This window comes from Aquarana catesbeiana, linkage group LG07 (assembly GCF_042186555.1).
Source record: "Aquarana catesbeiana isolate 2022-GZ linkage group LG07, ASM4218655v1, whole genome shotgun sequence".
Taxonomy (NCBI): Eukaryota; Metazoa; Chordata; class Amphibia; order Anura; family Ranidae; genus Aquarana; species Aquarana catesbeiana.
Window position 1 is genome coordinate 184,544,574 of NC_133330.1, and position 24,014 is coordinate 184,568,587.

Here is a 24,014-nt window from a genome sequence, read left to right on the forward strand (position 1 = left end):
CTTACCTATATAAGAAATGTAAAAACGCAGAGCAGGCATTCGACGGGAGGCCTCCCAAAAGGCGGGAGCATTTTTTGTTTTTTTTGGGTCGGCAGACGGCGTGATTGATGATGGATTACATTGAGGGACATAGTTTTTTTATTTTTTAATAAAGGAATTGTCAAAAACTTGTGTTTATTACTTTTTGACACTTTTTGGTGAATGGGTAGGGATACTATGTACCCAATACTCATTCACATAGGAGGGGGCTGGGATCTGGGGGCCCTCTTGTTAAAGGGGGCTTTCAGATTCCAATAAGCCCTCCGCCCGCAAACCCCCACAACCACCGGCCACAGTTGTGGGGATGAGTCCCTTGTCCCCATTAACATGGGGACAAGGTGCTTTGCGGCAGTGGGGGCAGAGCCCCCCTGCCCCAAAGCGCCCACCCCCCCATGTTGAGGGCTTGTGACCTGGTATAGTTCAGCAAGTTCAGTAGGGGGATGCTTGCTCATCCCCCATTTCCTGACCTGCCAGGCTGCATGCCCAGATAAGAGTTTGGTATGGATATTGGGGGGTCCACTCTATTTTTTTTTTTTACATGCTGCCGTGGGGTTGCCCTCCAAATCTATACCAGATCTGAAGGGCCTGGTATGGACTAGGGGGACCCAACGCCTTTTTTTTTAATGTTCAGCTGTCAGGGGGAAACCCATTGACAGCTGATGACTCATCGGTTGTTAAGGATAACCAGCTTACACTGTGCCCTGATTGGGTGCAGAATGCACTGTGCAGTGCTCAGTGCATTACAGGGTGTTCAGCGAACGGCCAAACGGGCAAATGTTCAGCCTGAACTAATGCTCAGGGCAAACTGTTCACCTATCCCTAGTTAGGGATAATGGCTGGTTAGGATTAAGGGCAAGGGTTAGGATCAAATGTTAGAGTTTGGGTTAAGGGTTAGGGTTAGAGTTAAATGTTAGGTTTAAGGACTAGGGTTAGGGTTACAGGCTAGGGTTAGGTATAAATGTTAGGGTTAAGGGCTAGGGTTAGAAATAGGGTTAGATTTAGTAGTAATTGTTAGTGTTAGGATTAGTGGTAATTGTTAGTGTTAAAACGCTAACACTAACAATTACCGCTTACCCTAATCCCAACTCTACTGATTACCGCTTTCGAACTCAAACCCTAACCCTAATGATTACCCCTAACCCTAACTCTAACCCTAAATCTAACTCTAACCCTAACCCTAGCCCTTAATGTTAACCCTAACATTTAACCCTAACCCTAGCCCTTATCCCTAACCCTAACATTAACCCTAACCTTAGTCCCTAACATTTAACACTATTCCTTAACCCTATCCCTAACATGCGACTTTGGACACATAAAGGTTCCTCGACTACTTTGATGCTACTTTATCAAAATCATCACAAACAAATGTTAAAAAATGCAAAATACACCACAAAACACATTGGAAAAATTTATCAACTGCAACCTGTGTAGATGTGAACCTAGCCTCATAATAATACGTGTATTTAGTTCAGCTTTAAGGACGACTTAGATTTTCTTTATTTTCTCTTGTGAATAGCGATTTACCGTGGGTGTTTTCTTTGCAGTAGAGTAGTTTGCTAATTTAGTCTTTTTACAGCTTTTATGTCTTTGGTGTGATAACAAACATGGGCCTTATGGATATTTTAAACCTGATACAGAAATAGTGTGTAGGCAACTTTCTCCCCTTTTTTTTCTTTTAGTTATTTCTTAGCACTCCCTCACTGTAATTATCACTCACATCTTCTCACATTCTGTTTCTCTTCAACAACAATCTTTGCTTAACATGATCATTTTTTTTTATTCACTTAGGGTTATTGTACGTGATAAGTTAAGGTCATTTTGAAGTCAGATAGCTCCTTACTGCTAATCCTCTATATTTTTAGTCTATATGTAGTTATTGTGAATGTATAGCTCAGTAAATGCACAAAATTATATGAATAACACAGACTAAACACATTATAAATACATTGCAAATGCCTGTCTTTTCAGACTGTAGTCTTTCAGCTGTTTTATCAAAGTTTTTTCTTTCTTGTACATCACAGGACACAGAGCAGCCATATACATTACTACCTGGGTCATGCGCCACCTATAGGTGAATGGACACTGGTAGAATAACCAAAAACCAGAAGTGATCCCCTATATAACCCTTCACATAGAGGAAGTAATCCAGTTTTTTCGCCAGTGTCTAAAATGTTGGATGGTCATTTGTTGAGCTCTTTGTGAGTTTCCATGCTGTAATCCCGCACAGGTTCCTAAAAATCAAGGGACAGCATTTCTAGATCGGATCCATTTAAAAAAGCTACTATGCTAAGATAAATGGTACCCGAGCCTCCTTAAGAAGATTAAAGGATCAACAATGAGGTTTTGCCTGTAATGCAACCTTCGGGTGCTGGACCCTGCGTAGTGGAATCCTAGACACCACAGCGCTAAGACATTCCTGCAGGGTGCTGTACAGGTCTAAGGGAGTGGACCTTCATACTAAAAGGGTACCCAGTCCTTGAAGGTCCGTGTGACAGAACCCGCCACAATGGGTGAAGGCTGGACTTCTGGCTTAGGTTATTGTCCTGCAGCAGGAGTGGTAAGTGGCCCTGTGACAGAGAGGATCTCGGTTCAGGACACTTGCTGGGCACTCTGGAGTGTGCCGCGTCGCGCTGGCTCGCGCTGGCGCGCCTGGGCGTGCACCTGGGTGTGCCGGCGCGGTCGCGGTGTTTGGCGCCGGTTGCCCTATTTAGGTTGCTGGGATGCTGTGCTCGGTGCTGTCCGATCATCAGCTTCCTGTTCCCGTGCTTCCTGCTTCTTGTGTACTGTTTGATCTCTCTGTGACCCGGCTTGTTTACTGGACTCTGCTCTGCTATCCGCCTGCATCTGACCCCTGGCCTGCCTCCGACTTTGAACCTGCCTGACCCCTCTGTACCGTGCCGACCGCCTGCTGCCAAACCTGCTTGTGACCTGGACTTTGTATCTGCCTGCTCCTTTTGTACCGTGCTGACTGCCTGTTGCCAACCTTGCTTGTGTTTGGATCTGCCTGCTCCTGCTCTGCACCTGTAGCTGACCTACAGCCTACCTATCATCTCCTGCCAGCTTGCATCAGGACTTTGGGCCTCATCCCTGCTAACCACCCGCCAGGCTCTCATACCATTCTGTGCTCCCGTGCCTTCTGTGTGCTCTATCAGGGGCCGGGAACCAGATACGTACGGGAGGCCATCCTCTGCTATATCGGGTTCGTCAGTCTGATACGGGTAAGTCTGACAGTATCGGACAGCCATGTCCGAGCCCGAGCAGAGGACCTCTTCCATGGAGGAGCTATGCAGACACCTGGTGGGTCTCACGCAGGCTGTGAAGAGCCTTTAAGAAGGTTATACCAGACTGGAGGAACGAGTTCAGGTGCTATCCTCACCTGCTAACCCGCAAGGTGCTTCTGCTACCGGGCTCTCACCTGCACCCTCAGTGGTTATGCTACCTCCCGAACCCAGGGTCCCTACACCCGAAAGGTTTACCGGAGAGCGCAACAAGTATCGAGCATTTCGTAACGCTTGCGAACTGTACTTCGCCTTGCAACCACGCACCTTCTCCTTGGAAGCAACCAGGGTGGGTTTTGTCATCTCTCTTCTATCTGGAGAACCACAGGCCTGGGCCTGGGCCCCCCTGTCTCCTGGAGCAAAAGTCAGTCTGCTTGGATAATCTGGATACCTTCTTTACTGCCATGTCTCAATTGTATGAGGACCCTCAGTTAAAAGCCACGGCTGAATCCGCCTTACACACCCTACAACAGGGGCGCAGGCCTGCAGAAGACTTTCTGGAATTTAGGTGTTGGAGTTCAGACACTGAATGGAATGATGTGGCCCTGCGATACCAATTCCGCTTAGGATTATCCGATTCGCTCAAAGACGAGCTGGCACGGGTAGGTGTACCCCAAACTCTTAAAGACCTTATTAACCTGTCAGTGCAGATTGATGGGCGCTTGAGAGAGTGTCGTTCCGAGAGGTCGGTCAACCAGTTCCGCCCCACTTGGGTCCTCCCCAAGGTCCCTAGTGCTACCAGCTCCGTAGGCCAAAGCCTTCAGGTACCGGCTGCCTCAGCCCTTGACACTTCTGAACCGATGCAACTGGGGCTTCTCCGCCCATCCCTCACTCCCGAAGAACGACAACGTCGACGGGTCAACAACTTATGCATGTACTGCGGGGAATCAGGTCACTACGTGAGATCTTGCCCAAATAAGACACGTAAGTCTCTTTCAGCTACTTCTAAAATCGCACCTGCCTTGCCTAACCTTGCTAACCATCTGGCTCTCTCCATTACCCTCCAGCTTCCAGGACAGGATCTGCTTACCCCGGTCATCATTGACTCAGGAGCGTGCAGTTGCTTCATTGATCTCACCTTTGCGACTCAACACCGTATCCCTCTCCGGACAAAATCGCAGGGACTTGCTGTCTATCTCGCGGATGGTTCCACCCTCAGCTCTGGTCCGGTCCCCTATGAAACCATCCCACTGCTAGCCACCATGAACACCTGTCATCAGGAATTTCTCCGGCTGGACGCCATTTCTTCACCACTCTTCCCTATTATTCTAGGAATGCCTTGGTTGCAGGCGCATAACCCCAGTATCGATTGGGTTTCTGGGGAAGTCAAGTTCTCTTCCAGTTACTGCCAACAGCACTGTTTGCACAGAACTCCTGCAAAACCCAGTCAACTCTTGTGTCTGAACACCGACACGGAATCGCAGCAGGCGATTCCCATCCCTTACCAGGACTTCTCCGATGTCTTTAGCAAAAAAGGGGCTGAGACCCTTCCACCTCATAGACCCTACGACTGTCCTATTGAGTTGTTGCCTGGATCTAAAGTTCCTTTTGGGAGAATATGTCCTTTAACAGAGCAGGAGCTGGGTACTCTCAAGGTGTATATCGATGAAAATCTTAAGAGAGGCTTTATCCGTCCTTCAACATCACCAGCCGGGGCAGGCATCTTTTTTGTCGAGAAAAAGGACCACTCGCTACGTCCCTGCATCGATTATAGAGAACTCAACAAGGTGACCATCAAAAATCGCTATCCCTTACCTCTTGTGCCAGAGCTGTTCCAAAGATTGGGTTCAGCAAAAATATTTACCAAACTCGACCTCCGTGGGGCCTATAACTTGATTCGCATCAGAGAGGGGGATGAGTGGAAAACAGCCTTCCGTACCAGGTTCGGACATTTTGAATACCTCGTCATGCCCTTCGGCCTGTGCTACGCACCGGCAACTTTTCAACATTTCGTAAATGACATTTTTCGTGACCTCCTGGATTTATATGTTATCGTATACCTGGACGATATTTCAATCTTCTCCTCTTCTGTTACCGAACATCGCAGGCATGTCAGGAATGTGTTAACCCGGCTCAGGCAGCATGGACTCTATGCTAAATTGGACAAATGCGATTTTGAGCTCCAGTGCATTCAGTTCCTTGGCCTAATCATCTCTACCGATGGTGTTAAAATGGACCCGCAAAAGGTTGCAGCTATTCTGGACTGGCCCGCTCCCTCCGATAAAAAAGGGGTCCAACGCTTTGTCGGTTTTATCGGAAATTTATAAGGAGTTTTTCTACTATAATCGCCCCCATCACAGAACTGACGAAACAGGGAAATCGATTCTGTTGGTCTCCTCAGGCGCAGGCAGCCTTTGATAAACTCAAGGAACTTTTTACTTCTGCTTCTGTCCTGAAGCACCCAGACCCTGCCTTGTCGTTTGTCCTTGAGGTGGACGCATCGGAGTTCGCGGTAGGGGCAGTAATGTCTCAGCGGCAAGGTGCCAAGGCTCTCCTTCATCCTTCTTCTCACGAAAACTTTCTGATGCAGAAAAAAATTACGATGTAGGAGATCGTGAGTTGCTGGCCATTAAAGCCGCACTTGAAGAGTGGCGCTACCTATTGGAGGGGGCCGCTCACCCCATTCTGATTTACACGGACCATAAAAATCTTGAGTATTTGAGAACGGCCAAGAGATTGAGACCACGACAGGCAAGATGGGCTCTGTTCTTCTAGAGATTTCAATTCCACATTACGTATAGGCCAGGTACCAAGAACACCAAACCAGATGCATTATCCCGTATGTTTCATGACTCCAGGGAATCTCTGCCTCCAGACACCATTCTCCCTGCTGGAAGTTTTCTGCTTTTTCAGGGAGATCTTATATCCCGGATCAAATAGGCCTCAAGAAATTGGTCCCCTTCTGTGGAAGGCGAGGTAAGCTTGCAAGACGGCTTATTCCGATACAAGGATAAAATCTTGGTCCCAGAGGATCTGAGGATTGCTGTACTGGAACTCTGCCACGACCACAAATTGGCTGGGCATTTTGGTGTGTTGAAAACAACAGAACTTGTACAGCGTACTTTTTGGTGGCCCCAGCTGGTAAGCGACTGCAAGAGCTTTGTGGAGTCCTGTATTACCTGCGCTCGGAGCAAGAGCAGCCGAACGAAGGCCTGGGGGCTATTAAGGCCCTTACCCGTGCCAGAAAGGCCATGGAAAATGATTGCGATGGACTTCATCGTTGAGCTCCCGTTGGCAGAAGGCTACTCCACCATCTTCGTCATTGTAGACAGACTGTCCAAGATGGCCCACTTTCTACCCATGAAGGGTACCCCATCAGCTTTGGAAACCGCAAAAATATTTATTAAGGAAATTGTACGCCTCCACGGAGTTCCCTCAAGTATAGTATCCGATCGTGGGGTTCAGTTTACCTCCAGATTCTGGAAAGCTCTCTGTAGGTCTCTGGAGATAGAATTGGCATTCTCTTCGGCCTACCACCCCCAGACGAATGGGCAGACGGAGAGAACTAATCAGTCGCTGGAACAGTGCCTTCTCATAAGACGACTGGGTCTCTCTCCTGCCTATTGCCGAGTTTGCATACAACAACTCTGTGCATTCGGCCATCAAACAGACACCGTTTTTTACGAACTATGGGTTTCACCCATCCTTTTTATCCAGTTCCTTACCTGAATGTGCGATTCCCGCGGTTTCTGAAACCATGAACTTCTTCATCAACAACAACAAACTATTGCAAGAAACAATGGCTAGAACCCAGGAATACAACAAAAAAATGTATGACAGGAAGAAGCGAGGACAACTATTGCTAGAACCTGGCAATCAGGTCTGGCTGTCTACCAGTAACTTAGGGATGGCTTGTCCTTCGAGAAAGTTAGGTCCCAGGTTCATGGGTCCCTTTTCAGTCAAGAGAAAAATCAATGATGTGGCCTATGAGCTGGACTTACCTAATTCATTGAAAATCCATCCGGTTTTTCACGTATCCCTACTTAAACCCGTTATCCCCAACTCTTTTTCCGGTCGCAATACTGGCCCGCCTGAACCCGTAATTATCGACAACGAGGAGGAGTTTGAGGTGGAGGCAATTTTGGATTGTAGGAAGAGACGCAACCAAATCCAGTACTTGATCAAGTGGAGGGGGTATGGACCAGAAGACAATTCTTGGGAACCGGAGGCCAACTTGCACGCTGAAGAACTCTTAAGGGATTTTCAGAGTACCCATGTGGATAGGTTAGCCCGGCTGGGCATCCGGAGGCTGCCCTTAAGGAGGGGGCACTGTCAGAGAGGATCTCAATTCAGGACACTTGCTGGGCACTCTGGAGTGCGCCGCGTCGCGCTGGCTCGCGCCTGGGCGTGCCGGCGCGGTCGCGGTGTTTGGCGCCCGTTGCCCTATTTAGGTTGCTGGGATGCTGTGCTCGGTGCTGTCCGATCATCAGCTTCCTGTTCCCGTGCTTCCTGTTTCCTGTATACTGTTTGATCTCTCTGTGACCCGGCTTGTTTACTGGACTCTGCTCTGCTATCTGCCTGCATCTGACCCCTGGCCTGCCTCCAACTTTGAACCTGCCTGACCCCTCTGTACCGTGCCGACCGCCTGCTGCCAAACCTGCTTGTGACCTGGACTTTGTATCTGCCTGCTCCTTTTGTACTGTGCTGACTGCCTGTTGCCAACCTTGCTTGTGTTTGGATCTGCCTGCTCCTGCTCTGCACCTGTAGCTGACCTACAGCCTACCTATCATCTCCTGCCAGCTTGCATCAGGACTTTGGGCCTCATCCCTGCTAACCACCCGCCAGGCTCTCATACCATTCTGTGCTCCCGTGCCTTCTGTGTGCTCTATCAGGGGCCGGGAACCAGATACGTACGGGAGGCCATCCTCTGCTGTATCGGGTTTGTCAGTCTGATACAGGTAAGTCTGACACCCTGTGAAAAACCAGGGTCCAATTATTATTTATTCTCCTGCAACAGTTGTATCTAGGCTGACATGTTTTTAAAAAAAGTTTTCCTTGTTATGCTTGCTTTGTCCAATAAAGGGCATGGGTTTGCTGCTCTGTGTTTCTCTTCCCAGAGCTGCACAAGCCAAGGGAAGCTTTTGAAAAAAAATGTTGTTTTTTTTGCCCACTAGAGGGCATAGGTGTGCTACTCTGTGTGTTCTCCTCCTCGGGGGCGAACAGGGGCTCATGCACATGGCCCTGAGGGCAGAGAGAAGCTTTTTAAAGGATAAAAAGCACAGTTAGTTGCTGTCCGGCAGAGGGGACACAGAGCAGTCTGTCCTGGGTGACACGTGAGTCCTATTATGATGACAGACACAGCCTAAATGATGTTGCAGTAGCTGGAAGAACAGTTCATTGTATAAGATTCTTCCAAGGGGGAATTGTGGTACTGAGGAACTTGTGTATTTGTATCACAAAGCCAGTTACCACTGCTTCAGAAAGCCATGTCTTCTAGTAAACGACCTGGGGGGGGGAGCGCTGCAGCAAAGGGCACATGTGTTCCATCAGTGGCCCCTGTAGAGGGTAAACGGAACTCTGCTGCAATAGCCTCACCTGAAAGACCGGATGACACCGGGCAATCTGAGTCGGCGTTGTGCCTGCTACCAATCCTTCAGTGGCCCTGTAGAGGCTATACGGAACTCTGTTGCAATAGCCTCACCTGAAAGACCGGATGACATCGGGCAATCTGAGCCAGCGTTGAGCCTGCTACCAATACTTCTACCTCAGAGTTTATTACCAAAGAGGACTTGGCATCAGCTTTGGCTGGTTTAGAGGGCAAGATTGCCGGAATGATTGCTTCTGTCACACAAACTGACAGGAAGCATGACAGGCCCCCTTCCCCTTTTCCTCCTATATTGGAGCAAGACTGGGTTGACAAGGTAGAATAGGTAATGGACAGTCAGGCAATTGATATCCAGTCAGAGGAATCTCCCTCAAATGATTCAGAGCCTGAAGAGGCTTAGATTATATCAGCCTCTCAATCACAAAAGCTTCTCATCCATATTTGTATAAGAATGAGCCCGATGTTCGCCTGTTCGACGAATAGCAAACGATTTGGGGTGTTCGCGGCCAAAAGCCATAGAACACCCTTTAAAAGTCTATGGGAGAAATCAAAAGTGCTAATTTTATAGGCTTATATGCATGGTATTGTCATAAAAAGTGTTTGGGGACCTGGGTCCTGCCCCAGGGGACATGTATTAATGCAAAAAAAGTTTTAAAAACGGCAGTTTTTTCGGGCGCACTGATTTTAATAATGCTTAAAGTGAAACTGTAAAAGTGAAATATTGCTTATACTAAATATACTATATATACTATATATATATATATATATATATATATATATATATACTATATTGTCATACCTGGGGGGTGTCTATAGTATGCCTATAGTATGCCTGTGGCGCATTTTTCCCTGCACAAAATGACATTTTTTAAGGAAAAAAAGTCATTTAAAACTACTAGCGGCTATAATGAATTGTCAGATCTCGGGGATATAGATAAAAGTCATTGAAAAAAACAACATGGGGTCCCCCCAAAAATCCATACAAGGCCCTTTGGGTCTGGTATGAATATTAAGGGGAACCCCGAACCAAAATTTTGTTAAAAAATTGCATGGGGTTCCCCCAAATTCCATACCAGGCCCTTCAGCTCTGCTATGGATATTAGGGGAACCCTGCACCAATTTAAAAAAAAAAATCAAGTAGGGGTCCCCCCTCAAAATCCAGACCTGGGGATTTTAAGGGGAACCCAGCGCAAAAAAATGGCATGGGGGTCCCCCCAAAAATCTATACCAGACCCTTATCCGAGCATGCAACCTGGCAGGCCACAGGAAAAGAGGGGGGACGAGAGAGCCGTACCAGGCCACATGCCCTTAACATGGGGAGGGTGCTTTGGGGTAGCCCCCCAAAGCACCTTGTCCCCATGTTGATGGGGACAAGGGCCTCATCCCCACAACCCTTGCCCGGTGGTTGTGGGGGCCTGCAGGCAGGGGGCTTATCTGAATCTGGAAGCCCCCTTTAACCAGGGGACCCCAGATCCTGGTCCCCCTATTTGAAATGGTAACGGGTACATTGTACCCGTACAATTTCTCAAAAAAAGTGTCAAAATGTTAAAAAACCACAAGACACATCTTGGCCCTTTATTAAAAAATTAAAAAATAAAAATGTCCCACAAAGTCCATTCATCTTCTTCTCTCGCTCCGCTGACGGACCGAAAAAAAATTTAAAAAGATCCGCCGTCCATGGCACCCGCCTTATGACGCTTCAATGCAATGACAGTTCTTTTATAACTGAAGGCGGGGCCACACTGTGACATACCCAGGTGACTTCATCCCCCTCTGACGCACGAGGACTTCCCCATGGCTTCCCCATGGCTTCAGAGGGGGCCGGGATCTGGGGGTCCCCTTGTTAAAGGCGGCTTCCAGATTCCAATAAGCCCCCCTCCCGCAGACCCCCACAACCACCGGGAAAGCACCCTCCCCATGTTGAGGGCATTTGGCCTGGTACCGTTCAGGAGGGGGGTGCTCTCTCGTCCCCCCTTCTTTTCCTGCAGCCTGCCAGGTTGCGTGCTCAGATAAGGGTCTGGTATGAATTTTTTGGGGGGACCCCATGCCATTTTTTTAATTTTGGCGCGGGGTTCCCCTTAATATCCATACCAAATCTGAAGGGCCTGGTATGGAATTTTGGGGGGCCCCCACAACATTTTTTTTTTAATTTTGGTTCAGGGTTCCCCTTAATATTCATACCAGACCCAAAGGGCCTGGTATGGATTTTTGGGGGGACCCCATGCCATTTTTTTCAATCACTTTTTTCTGTATCACCGAGACCCGACAATTCATTATAGCCGCTAGTAGTTTTAAATGACTTTTTTTCCTTTAGAAATGTCATTTTGTGCGGGGACTGTTCTAAACATGGGAAAAATGCTCCACTTTACAGGCATACTATAGAAACCCCCGGTACAAAATTTAAAGGAAGATTTCTCTTTTATTATTTCACTTTAAGCATTATTAAAATCACTGCTCCCAAAAAAAATTCAGTTTTTAAAACTTTGTTTTGCATTGATACGTGTCCCCTGGGTCCCCAAACACTTTTTATGAAAATAACTTGCGTATTAACCCTTAAAATTAGCACTTTTGATTTTTCACGTTCATGTCCCATAGACTTTAACGGTGTTCCCGTGTTCGAATAAATTTTTTGCCTGTTTGCATATTCTGCTGCGAACCGAACCAGGGGGTGTTCGGCTCATCCCTATCTTTGTACAGATGGTCCATACAGCTTTTAAGTTACATCTAGTAGAGTTCCCCGAAACACCTTGATCCTCCCTGGGTTCTTTGAAACCACAGCAGGGTACACAGGTATTTCCCTTTCAACCACTCTTGAAGCAGGTGGTATATTCCGACTGGGAGCACCCAGACAGGATATTTGTGTCTCCATGGAGATTTTTTCTGTTATATCTTATGAAAATGTGGAGCATACCTCCCGAGCAAGACTTTAACTTGTCCAGTGGAAAATGCACAGGTCTTTAAAGATCCTGCAAAAAAGAAGCTGGAAGCCTTGTTAAAGGCATCCTTCACCCTGGCAGGGTCCGTTATTTAACCCACAGTAGCAGTAATTGGGGTCTGTCAAGCCTTGAAGGATCAGGCTAGACGGCCCAATAGACTGGAGGATTCTGTTCAGGATGAAGCAGATCTGCCTCAGGCTCTTTGCTTTGCTAAAGATGTCCTTAAAGACTCCATGCAGCAGATCTCCTGCATGCCTCTTTTGTCTGTGCACATGCGCAGAATTTTATGGCTAAAAAGCATGTCAGCAGAGCTCCCTTGTAAGAGGATGCTAGCTGTTCCTTTTCATGGATAACGTTTATTTGGGGATGATCTTGATAAGTACATCCAAAAGATATCTGGAGGAAAGAGTTCCATCCTTACTGTGAAAAAGGTAGCTACCTGAGAAATTAGCGCGTGGCACCTTAACCACTTCAATACCAGGCACTTTCGCCCCTTCCTGCCCAGGACATTTTTTAGCTTTCAGCGCTGTCACACTTTGAATGACAATTGCGCGGTCATGTAACACTGCACCCAAACAAAATTTTTATCATTTTCTTACCACAAATAGAGCTTTCTTTTTGGGGTATTTGATCACCTCTGGAGTTTTTATTTTTTGATAAACAAACTAAAAAAGACCAACATTTTTGAAAAAAAAAAGTTTTTCTTATTTTCTTAGTTGTTGTCATAAAATTGTGTTTTCCCCTTCACTGACGGGCACTAATGAGGCGGCACAATGGGCACTGATGAGACAGCACTGATGAGGTGGCACTGATGGGCACTGATGAGTTGGCACTGATAAGGTGGCATTGATGGGCACTGATAGGCGGCACTGATATGCAGCACTGATAGGCGGCACTGATAGGCACTGACAGGCAGCACTGATGGGCACTGACAGGCGGGTGTGATGGGCACTGACAGGTGGATGTGATGGGCACTGACAGGTGGCACTGATTGACATTGACAGGTGGCACTGATGGGCAGCACTGATGAAGTACTGATGTGTTACTGACAGGTGTTACTGCTGGGCACTGATTGGCACTGTGGTGGGCACTGATTGGCACTGTGGTGGGCTCAGATTGGCACTGTGGTGGGCTCAGATTGGCACTGTGGTGGGCACTTAAAGGGTTTTTTATTGGGGCAATGCTGGGAACTGATTGGTAGTGTTTTTCGCACATCTGAGGGGGCTGTGCTGATAATCAATGTGCTGATTATCAGCAAAGACCACCCACTCTGACAGGGAGAGCCTCTGATCGGCTCTCCCTGTTAGTGCAAACTAAGGAATGCCGTTTACCGGCACTTCCTGGTTCACGCTGTGATCAGCTATGATTTGGCACAGCTGATCACGTGGTAAGAAGCCTCTGACAGAGGCTTCTTATCACGATCGGAGATGCGGGGTGTCAGACTGACACGCTGCACACAGGATCGCCACGCTGCATGCCCCCACAGGCGCGCACCGGCATGTTATCCTGCTGGATGTCATATGACGCCCAGTCAGGATAACAGAACCACTTCCCGGACGTCATTCTGCTTTTGGCCGGGCGGGAAGTGGTTAAAAGGACTTTTTTAAGGTGCCAAACACTAATTCATCAGGTTTTCAGGCCCTAGGCAGCTCCGACAGCACCAGGGAGCTGCTGCCAAAGATAAACAGCAAGGCCAGAGCCAAAAGAGGCCACGGGTCTAAAAATCAGCTAATGCTGGCACCAAACCTTCCTTGTGAAGGGACGCCCCCTCTCCTGCGGGTGGGGGGAAGGTTACCACAGTTTGCGGGATTGTGGGAAACACTAATTCAGGACAGGTGGGTCATCTCCACAGTGTCTCAGGGGTACAGACTGGAATTACACTGTTACCCTCCTCAAAGATTTGTGAGGTCCAGCGTTCCCATGGACCTTTCAAGAAAGGGCTTATTACTCCAAGCACTAGACCATTTAAGGCAGCAGAGGGTGATCATGGAGGTCCCAGTTCCCGAAAGGGGAGCAGGGTTTTATTTGAATCTGTTCACGGTTCCAAAGCCAAATGGCGACATAAGACCAATTCTGGATCTAAGAACACTAAACTATTATCTCTCAGTGCGGCCCTTTCGAATGGAATCAGTTCGCTCTGTCATGACCTCTCTCCAAGAAGGAGATTTTCTGGCATCCATAGACATCAGGGATGCATACCTGCATGTGCCAGTATTTCAACCTCATCAAATGCTTTTGCGCTTTGTCAAAGAGGAACAACATTTTCAGTTTGTGGCTCTGCCCTTTGGGCTCGCAACCGCACCCCGGGTCTTCACAAAGATCCTGGCACCCGTACTGAGTATTCTAAGATCTCGAGGGATCTTGATTGCAGGCTACTTAGAAAATCTCCTGCTCAGAGATCAATCACTGCAAGTTTTGATAAGAAACATGAAGGGTCAAGGCCCTAAAGGATCAGGTTTGGCAGGTAAGCCGAAAGAGACTCCTGTCTGTCCGACTCTGTAGGAGTCTTCTGGGAAGGATGGTTTCCTCATTCGAGGCAATTCTGTATGCCCAGTTCCATTCCAGGGCATTGCAGCAGAACATTCTGTCTGCATGATCATAACCCCCAAGGCTCGAGGAAGTCTCGTCTGGTGGTTAGTAGACCCGAATCTGGTACAAGGAAGATCTTTTCTTCCACTGTCGTGGAAGGGAGTGATCACAGATGGCAGTCTTTCCGGCTGGGGCGCAGTCATAGAAAGTTCCACAGTCCAGGAGAAATGGACTCTGAAGGAACAGGGATTGCCCATCAATCTACTAGAGCTGCGGGCAATACGCCTTGCGCTGAATTATTGGACGTCAAAGTTACAGGGTCACCCGGTAAGGGTGCAAATTGACAATGCCACGGCTGTGGTCTATGTCAACTATCGGGGTGGCACCAAGAGTCACCTGGCCCACATGGAGGTCAGTCATGTGTTATTATGGGCAGAAAGGCATATGCCAGTGCTGTCTGTTGTCCACATTCCGGGGGTAGAAAACTGAAAAGCGGATCTCATCCGCCAACAGATACATCCAGGAGAATGGTCTCTGCACCCACAGGTGTTTATGCAGATTTGCCAGTGGTGGGGTACACCGGATGTAGACCTGCTGGCATCCAGGTTCATCTGCAAGATTCAGCAGTTTGTATCCAGAGTAAGAGACCCACTTGCGATCGGTATAGATGCTCTGGTAGTTCCCTGGATTTAGTAGTCTTTGATTTATGCATTCCCCCGATTCCTCTTCTGTCACATCTCTTGCGCAGGATCTGAGAAGAGATGACAACAGTCATTCTGGTAGCTCCGGCCTGGACCAGGAGGGCTTGGTATCCGGAGGTAGTGAGATTAGCAGTAGACAAGCCTTGGACACTTCTGCTCAGGCTCGATCTACTGTCACAGGGGCCTATATTCCACCCGAATTTACGCTTGCTGAATTTGATGGCGTGGCTTTTGAAGCCAGGGTGCTAGGAGATCATTGTATCTCAGGACCAGTGGTAACTACATTGGTGAATGCCAGGAAGGCGGTCACCAGGAAGGTTTATCACAGGGTTTGGAAGGCTTACATTGCGTGGTGTGATGCCAGAATTTGGCATCTTTGCAGATATTTGGTGGAGAGAATTTTCTCTTTTTCTTCAGTCAGGCTTAGATAAAAGATTAGCCTTGACAACAATTAAAGGACATGTTTCAGCCTTATCAGTGTACTTCCAGAAGCCTTTGGCTTCACATTCCCCGGTCCGGATTTTTCTTCAGGGAGTTACTCACTTATTGTCTCCTGTTAAATCACCTCTTTGCCCTTGGGATTTAAATTTGGTTTTGTCGGTGCTACAAGAGCAGCCTTTTGAAACCAATCAATGAAATTTTGTTCTTTTGACATGGAAGTTGGCTGTTCTTTTTGCAATTACCTCAGCTAGAAGAGTTTCCGAATTGGCGGCCCTTTCCTGTAAGGAGCCGTATTTGATTTTGCACCATGATAAAGTAGTGCTACATCCTGTTCCATCCTTTTTGCCTAAGGTAGTTTCTGAATTTCATTTAAATCAGGACATTGTTCTACCTTCTTTTTTCTCTCAGCCTGGCTTGCCAGAAGAGAAGCAGTTGCATCTTTTGGATGTGGTGTGGGCGGTCAGAGTCTACCTGGAAAGGTCGGCAAGCATCAGAAGTTCTGATGCATTTTTTGTTTTGCCGGAAGGCCCCAAGAGGGGTCAGGCAGCTTTTAAGGCATCTATTTCACTTTGGATTCACCAATTAATCACTCAGGCCTATGGCCTGAAAGGAAAAGCTCCTCCCTTTGAGGTTGGAGCTCATTCTACCAGGGGTGTTGGAACCTCCTGGACTTTTCGCCACAAGGCGTCAGTGGCGCAGATATGCAAGGCCGCTACTTGGTCTTCGGTACATATGTTCACAAGATTTTATCAGGTGGATGTTAAGGCAGCAGAGGACTCGGCTTTTGGCCGTAGTGTCTTGCGGGCTGCTGTATACATCTAAAGCTGCTTTTATACAGTGTGTCTCCCTCCCCTCAAAGCTATTGCTCTGGGACATCCCAGGTAGTAATATATATGGCTGCTCTGTGTCCCGTGATGTGCGAGAAAGAAAATTTGATTTTTTCTTCATATTTACCTGTAAAATCCATTTCTTTGAGTACATCACAGGACACAGAGGCCCCTCCCCCTCTCTTTTTGGGAGTTCATTGCTTGCTACAAAACTGGATTACTTCCTGTATGTGAGGGGTTTTATAGGGGATCACTTCCTGTTTTTGGTTATTCTACCAGTGTCCACTCACCTATAGGTGGCGCATAACCCAGGTAGTAATGTACATGGCTGCTCTGTGTCCCGTGATGTACTCAAAGAAATGGATTTTACAGGTAAGTATGAAGAATAAATCCAATTTTCTGTTTCAGCTTTCCTTCAGCTGTGTCACTGCAGTGATATTTTCCTCCTTCAGCTTTTGCCTTGCAACCCAGACAGCCAGCTAAACAGAGTTGCCAGCAGAAACATAGTAAAGCAAAAATAAAGACACTCGTGGAATATTTATAAAAACATTTCATAGCAATTTGCCCCATAAAAGTGCATGTACATGTTCTCTGTGTGAATGGGGCCAAAGATGTTATGAGGATACTTCCTATGCTGGACGAATGTTTTTCATTGCTTTAAAATGGAAATACTTATATTTGGCCAATGAAATTAGTGCTATCTAGTCCAGCAAAGGAAATAGCCTAATGACATTTGTCTTTGCCCCCATTCGGTGTGTATTCACTTTCACTGCTGCTGCAATTGCTAAGTGAAGTTTTTTGTAAATACACCCCTATGACTTCAAGTAGTATTCAAACCTTGATCATTTATTAAACATTGGTTACATTTTTATTAACTCTATCTAAAAATGTTTTCTTGTTATTTATTGTATCTAAATATTCTGATAGCCATATGCATACTCCCCCTTTCATCCTCATCTTTCCTCTTCAGTATCAGTGCTCTCTGCAACTTCCAGGCAGGGAAGGCACACATACTTCCTTGAATGCTCTTGGGTTGAGTACTTTTGTTTTTTGTACACAATATGTTTACATTGATTTTTGCTGGTCTCCAAACCCTGTATGCCACCTATGCGTATTGGTATGCAGAACGGGGAGCATTTACAGGCACTCAGACCTCTCCATCAATAATCCTTCATTAAAAAAACACTTAATACAGACAGCATAACCACTGATGTGTTTCTATCTTCACAGACTTTGTGAGCTACAGCTAAGGTGGTGAAGGCAGAAATGCATTAGCTTTTATACTGTTTGTATTATGTGCTTTTGTAATAAGGGATTATTGGTGAGCACCAGCAAACCTCATCTACAACATGCCCTAGAAAAAAGTTATTCCATACACTGAATTTTGGATGTGGAGCACACTGAGAGGTCAAGCTGCATATCTCTTTACTTATAAACACTGATAAAGGTGCTTGCAATGGTCCACTTTTACTAACATGGTTTTAACCTTTTTTTTCCGAAAGAAATGAAGCGCACTATTCCCATGTTAGCTGCTAATAGTTTGTTCCTTTCCACCAATTGGTTCCATTACCCCCCACTTCCATGCATTGAACACACCGCAACCAGTCTTAAACAAAGATCAAGAACTTTATTCCTTCCCATAGCACGTTGCAGAAAGAATATGGAACAAATCTTCTAGAAGTATGAGCTGCCTTAATCACTTGGTTCCTGTAATGGACTGCAAATCTTCTCCCTCCTGTTCACCACTACTTCCCAACCGCACAGCATTTTCAGTTTAAGTCCCAAGAACAATACTCCGAATAGAGTTCCCGGGCCAGCTGTTAGGAATTCCCACAGGTGATCCTCAACACCCTCAGCCTATGAAGAGAACTGCTTCTCTGGGTATGCACTCACGTGTACATTTGCGCGACCATCCATGTTTGCCAAAAGAAGGTCCTCTCCCAATTCTTTTCCTCTGTTGGGGGTAGCAGCCTCTCCTTTTAGATATTGCAGATTCCCACAGTTGTTTCCTCCAGCTCTACTCCTGTTAAGGCAGGTTCCTCTCCCCGGAGGGGAGAGTTCTTAAGCTGCACCAGCTTCTACATTCTGTACTCCTTTGCTGTCCTCTTCCCATCAGCAAGCACGCCAGGAAGCATGTGACCCACAGTTATATAGGCCTGTTAGCCCCTGCCCATACAAATTAACGATAGGCTAAGAGTGACCTATATCACCAACTACATCCTGTATCAAATCGACCTGTCCTCCAGCACCTCTCACTGGTCAGACTAGGCGTCACTTTAGCAGAATGCAGGTGGTCACCCCCCCATCCTACACTATCATTCCTCCCCAATAAATCAAACCCAGCCAGGCTTAAACCAAAGAGGGTAATACCTGAAATTTACACTTAACTCTAAACCTCTCTAACCTTTTAGCACACACCTAAGTAGGTGGGCGCTACGTACACCCCCTCCTAAAACCACAACTGTCCCCAGTTGTAGAAAGGATTCCACATCTGGAGAACAGTTTCCCTACCTGACACAAGGCATCTCATATGTCCAGGTGAGAGGTGTAGTGCACGTGTTGCAAAACGTTACAAAAGAAAACACATTACCTTATTTACAGTTTCCATAATAAATTATCTAAACTAACATTCCCTACCACTAGGTCTCATACAAAAAAAATCAAGCCACTACTCCCGAAAGAGTAATGCTTTGATTTCTCCAACTTCTTCTGTATTCTTCTAGCGATCATCTCCATGATACCTGTAAAAAAAAAACAAAAGCATCCTATCCTTTATGCTAACTATACAAATATGTTTTTGGCATGTGTGAACCTACTAGGACAACTGTCCCCTCAAAAGGAGTCTGAGGACTCCTGCAGGACAGTCCCTGAGTAGCCACGCCAGGTCAAGTGCATTCTAGTCCATGAGCCACATACTTTCTAAGTGACTCCAACTGAGAGTTCATAACTTTAACTGTAGAAACAAACAAAGGGAACGACAGAGACAACAGAGGGATAGTGTCCATGCTGGCCAAGCAGGCACTGGTACTGTTGCTCTGCAAAGGAAGTTCATGGGATAGCCCACCCTAACCCGTCTGCTCACTTGCAGTTAAAGGATTTGTCCGACATACCTGTGACAAACACCCTACAGGTAATACCGAGGGTCCGGTAACCTTCGACGTATGTCCCCTTCCCCTCTGACCGAAACAGAATATGATTTGGTGTGTTTTTTGAAACTAGATGTGTACCTCAAAATGGGATTTTAAGGGCAATGCAGAAATTGGCAGTGTTGAATTATAGTTAAAAAGAAGTTTATTGATACAAAAACGAATAAGATATACATGAACATACACATTGATCTAGTTAAGAATAATTATAAAAACATCAGATATATGGAAACATATGATGCATCCTACTGCTAGTTACAAGTACCACCCCCGATAGGTGTGATGGCGTCCTGATAGCAGATTTCCAACGCATTTCAACTTATTGTAAGGATAAAGTCTTCCTCAGGGAGGGACTGCATCACATTCTAAAATTTTAAGTAACAGCATGATTATTGGTATATACTTAAATATTTGTTTGTTACCTATATCTACAGAAATCGCATTGCAACAGAAAAGTATTATATGCGACTTACATTTGCGACTACAGAAATCGCATTACAACAGAAAAGTATTATATGCGACTTACATTTGCATTTAACTGTGAAAAATCGCTTTCCCAGTGCTGGCAGGGGTCCTAACACGTGATTGTCAATGCTGCTCAAATATCCTCTACGGGATGGCCTGGTATATTGTGAAGAAACCAGTATTTGGCAGTCGTGATAATTAAACAACTGAAAAACATGAAGGTATAAGGGAAATGCTAAGAAATTGAACATCAAAAAGGTCAAAGAATGGAAATAATGGTGATTCGTAGGGGAAATAAGGTTCCCCAGGGCCATCATAGAGTAAAAGAGATCAAATACCTTAACTTTCGGTTTCATTTAGGCCTGGGGGGGTAGTGGCCCTAAGGTACCTTATCCAGCGCATTTCACGCTGGAGGAGGACCTTGTTCCAGTCTCCCCCCCTGCTACTTTTTGTCATACTTGTCACTGTATATCTTGGTGACATCTATGACATCAGCATAGAACAGTACCCCATACACCGCTGTGCATAGTCTGATACTTTTTTTTTTTTTTTGGAGGAGGTCCAAGCGTCTGCTACCTAGACAACAGGGAAGCTTCTGGACGCTTCCCCTCAATACATTGTACAAAGGTGCTTCCTCTAAACAGTGACAGCAGCCAATTGAAGTCGCACCCCCTCCACTGCACCACCAATGAATGTGAGACTCTACCTAGAATAGGGCTACGCCCATCACTTAGCCACGCCCACACCCCATATATTAGGACGCCAGGGATGGCCACAGGCAGCATTCCACAACTGGCTTTGTTACAGAGAGGTACTCCAGGACCAGAGCTCCCTGCCACTTGGAACAATACACCTGACACAATCAATTTAAGGTATTTGATCTCTTTTACTCTATGATGGCCCTGGGGAACCTTATTTCCCCTACGAATCACCATTATTTCCATTCTTTGACCTTTTTGATGTTCAATTTCTTAGCATTTCCCTTATACCTTCATGTTTTTCAGTTGTTTAATTATCACGACTGCCAAATACTGGTTTCTTCACAATATACCAGGCCATCCCGTAGAGGATATTTGAGCAGCATTGACAATCACGTGTTAGGACCCCTGCCAGCACTGGGAAAGCGATTTTTCACAGTTAAATGCAAATGTAAGTTGCATATAATACTTTTCTGTTGTAATGCGATTTCTGTAGTCGCAAATGTAAGTCGCATATAATACTTTTCTGTTGCAATGCGATTTCTGTAGATATAGGTAACAAACAAATATTTAAGTATATACCAATAATCATGCTGTTACTTAAAATTTTAGAATGTGATGCAGTCCCTCCCTGAGGAAGACTTTATCCTTACAATAAGTTGAAACGCGTTGGAAATCTGCTATCAGGACGCCATCACACCTATCGGGGGTGGTACTTGTAACTAGCAGTAGGATGCATCATATGTTTCCATATATCTGATGTTTTTATAATTATTCTTAACTAGATCAATGTGTATGTTCATGTATATCTTATTCGTTTTTGTATCAATAAACTTCTTTTTAACTATAATTCAACACTGCCAATTTCTGCATTGCCCTTAAAATCCCATTTTGAGGTACACATCTAGTTCTAAAAATTACAAGGGATGCTGGCAATGACACGGCCAACCCTCTGAGTCATACATTTATGTAAATGATTTCGTGTGTTGTCCAGGTTTCTGCACCATCACTCTGTCTTTGTATATAGCTCTTCCTTGCCTCCATTCCCTAGAAATATCCTGAAATCTCACCCATAAGTTATGGTCAGGGGTTCTTTGTGAAATTGGGACATGTAGGTAATCCTAGACAAGGTCCTGCTCCCATCCTTCCCAAGAAGCTTCAATAATGTCCATGACTTTGTCTGGCACATAAGGATATTCAAGTCCCCAATTGTGAGCAACTCTTTTCTGTATGTCCCTTTGGAAACGGGACAGTCTCGGTAGTTCCTTGGGCCTTCCCCGCTCTGGCAGAACAACAGAGTGAGAGGCCCTGTCAGCCTTTTGTGGAAAGGTACACTTTTCGGTAAGCAATGCGCCCATGGACGTCTTATTTTGGGGTGTTGGGGGAACTGGGAAGGTGGCAATACTTTCCGGAGCCCTGGAGGTAGCACTTAGAGATGTGGAGCTCTCCACATACCATTCCTCATCACTGGAACCACCTTCTTCTGGAGAAGACCAAACGAACAAATGTTCAAGAGATCCATACCTTTCCAGAACTTCTGGAGAACCCCAATCTATGGCCCGGTCCTTGCTTCCCCTGCCCAGCTCACCTGAAATATCGCCTTCTCCATCCAATGGCTCCCTCTGGACAGGTTCAACAAGGAGCTTACTTGTAACGGTCGGCATTTCAAGGGAACATCTTGGGGCTTGGTCAATTACTCTAGCAACCCCTGGAGCCCCAACCAGACCACAGGCCTCCCCTTTGGATCCTACCTGGACCTCCGGCGTTTCCGTTATGAAGGACTCTGGACGGAGTTTCTCCGCTGCACTCCCTCTAGTATCTCGGCCCTCTCTGGCCCTCCGGAGGTTTGAGGCTTGCGGTGTGCAGAGTCCGTTGGTGCTGTCCACGTAGTAATAGCTCACCTCCTGCTGATCAGATCCCAGCCGCGTAAGCTGCATGCTGCAGCGGCCACAGCGGGCCCAGGCGGTGACTCCCATGGTGGGTTTCTGGCAACCAGGACAAATCAAGCATAGTCTCTCCACTACATTCACTACTCCTAGCGCTAGCCCACCGGTAACTTCCAGGCGGATGCCAGTGTCAACGAGAATACGTTCCTGCTGTTCAGTGTTTTGTTACATGGCTGGCGAGCGGTTAAAGCTCCGTGCCATCTTTCACTGCTGAGCGCACACCGTGTGTGACGCTGGAGAACTTTCCTCTGGGGCGTAACTCCACCCCCTCCTCTCTGTAACTCTTAATTTCCATTGTGCGAACCAGCGACCCCTGTCAGCAGGCACAATAGAACTGCAGCTTTTACAACAACTGATTTTACAGTGAAAATGCTTCCTTGCGATGTCCCTACTGTAGAAGAAATAGTCCCTGTATACTCTCCGGCGCCACACCACCCAATGTCCATGTTTCCAAGGGCAACAGCGACACCCACAACTCTCTCCACATTTCCATCTGTATTGCAGGAAAATTTTTAATAAACAATGGCGATGCCGGTTACTGTATGCACGTTTGCTAAAGGTAACAGACTGGCTGAAAAAGGTAAAATCTCGGTGGGACCTCCATGAAGCGCACTACTCCTGTAGGAGCTGCTAATAGTTTGTTCCCCCCCACTTCCATGCATTGAACACACCACAACAAGTCTTAAATAAAGAACAAGAACTTTATTCCTTCCCATAGCACGTTGCAGAAAGAATATGAAACAAATCTTCTAGAAATATGAGCTGCCTTAATCACTTGGTTCCTGTAATGGACTGCAAATCTTCTCCCTCCTGTTCACCACTACTTCCCAACCGCACAGAATAGAGTTCCCGGACCGGCTGTTAGGAATTCCCACAGGTTATCCTCAACACCCTGCACCAGCTTCAAACATTCTGTACTCCTTTGCTGTCCTCTTCCATCAGCAAGCACGCCAGGAAGCATGTGACCCACAGTTATATAGGCCTGTTAGCCCCTGCCCATACAAATTAACGATAGGCTAAGAGTGACCTATATCACTAACTACATCCTGCATCAAATCGACCTGTGCTCCAGCACCTCTCACTGGTCAGACTAGGCGTCACTTTAGCAGAATGCAGGTGGTCACCCCCCCATCCTACACTATCATTCCTCCCCAATAAATCAAGCCCAGCCAGGCTTAAACCAAAGAGGGTAATGCCTGAAATTTACACTTAACTCTAAACCTCTCTAACCTTTTAGCACACACCTAAGTAGGTGGGCGCTACAGAAACAAAAACTGTTGCTGTTTAAAAGGTGTTAACTGAAGCTGAGCTTTAAAGCTGTAGTCAACTGCATTTTAAAAAAAAAAATAGGCACCAGGCAGTTTAAAGCGGCGTTCTGGCGATTATTTTTTTTTTTTTATCCTAGTATTATTTTTAACATAATTTAAATAAGAGTACACAATGTTCTTAATAGATTATTCAAA

At 46.3% G+C, this 24,014-nt stretch overlaps 1 protein-coding gene and 1 long non-coding RNA gene across 4 annotated transcripts in view; one reads left to right on the forward strand and one right to left on the reverse strand.

Annotated features, from left to right (window-relative positions):
• Positions 1-24,014, reverse strand: part of LOC141103379 (potassium channel subfamily T member 2) — a 2,416,326-nt gene that overhangs the window by 230,318 nt on the left and 2,161,994 nt on the right. The gene's annotated exons all lie outside the window — the stretch shown is intronic.
• On the forward strand, positions 20,461-21,501 carry LOC141103380 (uncharacterized). The gene is made up of 3 exons (XR_012235313.1): positions 20,461-20,779; positions 20,912-21,056; positions 21,218-21,501. It is a non-coding gene; the product is annotated as an uncharacterized lncRNA (long non-coding RNA).